The following is a 5,219-nucleotide window of genomic DNA, read 5'->3' on the forward strand; positions in this document are numbered from 1 at the left end:
AAAGAAAGAAAGAAAGTTATTTAATCAGAAAAGGGCATTTATATAAAACCCACAGCTAAATCATACTCAGCGATGAAATACTGAAACCTTTGTACCCTTTCTCCATAAGACCAGAATGTACTGCAAGTTCTAGTCAGAGCAATTAGGCAAGAAAAAAAAAGGCATCTAAATTGGCCTTTTCATGAGAAAAGCATTCAACAAACTAGGAATAGAAGAAACATAATAAAGATTGCATATGAAAAAGTCATAGCTGATATCATGTTTAAGGATAAAACTTGAAACTGTTTCCTCTAAGATCAGAAACAAGACAAGGATGTCCACTTTTTTTTTTTTTTTGGAGACGAAGTCTCACTCTTGTTGCCCAGGCTGGAGTGCAGTGGCACAATCTCAGCTCACTGCAACCTCCACCTCCCGGGTTCAAGTGATTCTCCTGCCTCAGCCTCCTGAGTAGCTGGGACCACAGGCGCCTGCCACCACGCCCAGCTAATTTTTGTATTTTCATTAGAGACAGGGCTTCCCCATGTTGGCCAGGCTGGTCTCGAACTCCTGACCTCAGGTGATCCAGCCCACCTCGGACTCCCAAAGGGCTGGGATTACAGGCGTGAGCCACCAAGCCCAGCCAGATGCCCACTTTTGCTGTTTGTATTTAACATAGTTCTGGAAATCCTAGCCAGAGCAATTAGGCAAGAAAAAGAAATATAAGAAATCCAAATTGGAAAGGAAAAAGTAAAATTATCTCTATTTTCAGATGGCCATGATTTTTTATTTATTTCTTTATTTATTAGAGACAGGGTCTCACTTTGTTGCCCAGGCTAGAGTGCAGTGATGCAATCATAGCTAAGTGCAGCCTAGGACTCCAGGAAACTCAAGCAGTCCTCTTACCTCAGCCTCCAGAGTAGCTGGGGACTATAGGTACATCAGGCCTTTTTTTTTTTTTTTTTTTTGTAGAGAAAGAGTCTCACTATGTGCCCAGGCTGGTCTCAGAACTCCCAGTCTCAAATGATATTCTTGCCTTGCCTCACCCTTCCAAAGTGCTGGTACTACAGGCATGAGCCACCACACCCAGCCAGCTGACATGATTTTATATGTAGAAAACCTACAGAGTCTACCAAAAAAAAAAAATGTGTGAGAACTAATAAAGGAAGCAAGGTTGCAGAATACAAAATCAACACACAGGCTGGGTGCAGTGGCTCAAGTCTGTAATCTCAGCACTTTGGGAGGCCAAGGCGGGTAGATCACCTGAGGTCAGGAGTTCAAGACCAGCCTGGCCAATAAGGTGAAACCCCCGTCTCTACTAAAAATACAAAAAATTAGCCAGCCATGGTGGTGGGCGCCTGTAATCCCAGCTATTTGGGAGGCTGAGGTAGGAGAATTCCTTAAACCCAGTAGGCCGTGGTTGCAGTGAGCTGAGATTGCCAATTGCACTCCAGCCTGGGCAACAAGAGTGAAACTCTGTCTCAAAACAAAAACAAAATCAACACACAAAAATCAGTTGAAGCCGGGTGCAGTGGCACACATCCATAATCCCTCAAACTCATGAGGCTGAGGCAGGAGGATTGCTTGAGACCAGGAGTTCAAGTTCAGCCTGGACACAACAATGAGACATTGTCTCTAAAAAATAATAAAAAAAAAAATTTAAAAACTCAATTGAATTTCTGTACACTAACAATGAACAATTCAAAGGAAATTAAGAAAATAGGCCAGGCATAGTGGCTTGCACCTGTAATCCCAGCACACTGGGAGGCCAAGGCAGGCAGATCACTGGAGGTCAGGAGTTGGAGACCAGCCTGGATAACATGTTGAAACCCCGTCTCTACTAAAAATACAAAAATTAGCCAAGCATGGTGGCAGGCACCTGTAATCCTAGCTACTCAGGAGGCTGAGGCAGGAGAATCACTTGAACCCAGGAGGCAGAGGTTGTAGTGAGCTGAGATTGACCCATTGTACTCCAGCCTGGGTGACAGGGTAAGACTCCATATCAAAAAAAAAAAAAAAGAGAGAGAGAGAGAGAGAAAGAAAGAAAGAAAGAAAGAAAATAATTCCATTTGCAATAGCATCAAAAAGGACAAAATAGGCTAGGCATGGTGGCTCACGCCTGATTTTGGGAGGCCAAGGCAGGAGAATTGATTGAGGTGAGGTGTTTGAGACCAGCCTGGGCAACATAGCAAGACCCTATCTCCATGAAAATATTTTAAAAGTAGCCAAATGGCGAATGTCTATAGTCTTAGCTACTCAGCTTCTCCGGAGACTGAGGTAAGAGGATCGCTTGAGCCCCAGAGTGAACTATGGCCATGCCAGTGCACTCCAGCCTGGGCAAAGAAGTAAGACCCTATTGGCCGGGCACAGTGGCTCACGCCTGTAGTCCCAGCACTTTGGGAGGCAGAGGTGGGCAGATCACGAGGTCAGGAGTTCAAGACCAGCCTGACCAACACGGTGAAACCCCATCTCTACTAAATACAAAAATTAGCCAGGCATAGTGGCACATGCCTATAATCCCAGCTACTCAGGAGCTGAGGCAAGAGAATTGCTTGAACCCGGGAGGCAGAAGCTGCAGTGAGCAGAGATCACACCATTGCACTCCAGCCTGGATGACAGAGCAAGACTCCATCTCAAAAAAAAAAAAAAAAAAAAGTAAGATGCTATCGCAAAAAGAAAAAGATACTTAGGAATAAACTTAACTAAGGAAACAAAAGACTTGTATACAGAAAACTATAAAACTGCTGAAATAAAGACACAAATAAAAATCCTGTGTTCATGGATTGAAAGACTTGATATTATTAAGATGGCAATATTACCAAAAGTGATCAACAGATTCAATGCAATCCCTATCACATTCCAATAACATTTTTTCAGAAATAGAAAAACCATCCAAAAATTCACATGAACTCTCCAGAGATCCCCAAATACTCAAAACAATCTTGAAAATGAAGAACAATGTTGGGAGATCCCACACTTGCTGATTTCAAAACTTACTGTAAAGCTACAGTAATTAAAACTGTGTGGTACTGGCACAAAGAACACCTTATAGACTAATAGAATGGAATAGAGATCCCAGAAGTAAATCCTTCCATATATGGTCAAATGATTTTCAGCAGGGATGCTAAGGCCATTCAATGGAAAAAAAGACAGTTTTTTCAGCCAGTGGTGCTGGGAAAATTGGCTATCCACATACAAAAGAATGCAGTTGGACCCTCAGCTTACACTATATACAAAAATTAAGTAAAAATGCATAAAAAACCTAAATATAAGAGTGAAAACTGTAAAACTCTTGGAAGAAAATATAGAGGGGAAAGCTTCGGGATATTAGATTTGGCAATGATTTCTTGGAAATGACAACAAAAATACAAGCAACAAAATAAAATAGATAAGTTGGACTTCATCAACATTAAAAACTTGTGTGTATCAAAGGACACTATTAACAGAGTGAAAAAGCAACCTATGGAATGGGAGAAAATATTGCAAGTTATATATCTGATAAGGGATTGGTATCTGGAATATATAAAGAACTTCTGCAGGAACCAGGCATGGTGGCTTACAGCTGTAATTCCAGGTACTCAGGAGGCTGAGGTAGGAGGATAGCTTGAGCCCACAAATAACATACCCTCAGCAACATAGTGAGATCCCAACTCTCAAAAAGTTAAAAAAAAAAAACCACAAAAAAAAACTAGGTATGATGGTGCACACCTGTAGTCCCAGCTACTTGGGAGGCTGAGGTTGGAAGATCAGATAACTTCAGCCCAGGAGTTTGAGGCTGCAGTGAGCTATGATTGTGCCACTGCACTTCAGCCTGGACAACAGAGTGAGACCCTGCGTCTAGAAATAAATAAATAAAGACAGAAAGAACTTCTACAATTAAACAACAACAACAAACACCTGATTCAAAAGTGGGCAAAGAATTTGGACATTTCTCCAAAGAGGAGCTATATAATGGCCAATAAACATGGGGAAGGATGTCCAACATCACTAAATAGGGAACAAAAATAAAAACTACAGCAAGATATTGCTTCACATTTATTAGGATGGATGTTTTTAAACATAGGATGTTATTTTTTAAAAAACAGAAAATAACAACTCTTAGTGAGAATGTGGAGAAACTGGAAACTTTGTGTCTTGCTGGTAGAGATGTAAAAACTACAGCAACTGTGTAAATGGTATGGCCATTTCTCAAAAAATTAAACATAGCATTACTGTAATTCCACTTCTGGATATATATCCAAAAAAAACGAAAGCAGGCCTTGAACACATATTTGTACATTCATGTTCATAGCAGCATAACTCACCATAGCTAAAAAGTAGAAGCAACCCAAGTGTCCACAGACAGATAAACGAATAAACAAAATGTGGTGTATAAATTGATGGACTATTATTCAGCCTTTAAAGGAAAGGAAAATCTGACACATGCTATAATATGGGTGAACCTTGAGGACATTATGCTAAGTTAATTATGCCAGACATAAAAGGGACAAATATTATATATTCGACTTATATGAAGTACCTGGAATAGTCAATCAATTTTATAGAGACAGAAAGTAGAATGGTGGTTGCCAGAGGCCACAGGGAGTGGGGAATGGGCAGTTATTGTTTAATAGGTACAGAGTGTTTGAGAAGATGAAAAAGTTCTGGAGATGGATGGTGATGATGATTGCACAACAATGTGAATGTAATGCCACTAAACTGTACACTTTTTTTTTTTTTTTGAGACGGAGTCTCGCTCCGTCGTCCAGGCTGGAGTGCAGTGGCGCAATCTCGGTTCACTGCAAGCTCCGCCTCCCGGGTTCACGCCATTCTCCTGCCTCAGCCTCTCTGAGTAGCTGGGACTACAGGCGCCCGCCACCACACCCGGCTAATTTTTTGTATTTTTTTTTTAGTAGAGACGGGGTTTCACCGTGGTCTCGATCTCCTGACCTCGTGATCCGCCCACCTTGGCCTCCCAAAGTGCTGGGATTACAAGCGTGAGCCACCGCGCCCGGCCAACTGTACACTTAAAAATAGGTAAAATGGGCTGAACACGGTGGCTCACACCTGTAATCCCAGCACTTTGGGAGGCCAAGGTGGGCGGATCACAAGGTCAGGAGTTTGAGACCAGCCTGGCCAACATGGTGAAACCCCAACTCTACTAAAAATACAAAAAATTAGCCGGGGATGGTGGCATGTGCCTGTAGTCCCAGCCTACTCAGGAGGCTGAGGCAGGAGAATCACTTGAACCCGGGAGGCAGAGG

This window comes from Nomascus leucogenys, chromosome 4, assembly GCF_006542625.1.
Source record: "Nomascus leucogenys isolate Asia chromosome 4, Asia_NLE_v1, whole genome shotgun sequence".
In the NCBI taxonomy this organism is placed as follows: domain Eukaryota; kingdom Metazoa; phylum Chordata; class Mammalia; order Primates; family Hylobatidae; genus Nomascus; species Nomascus leucogenys.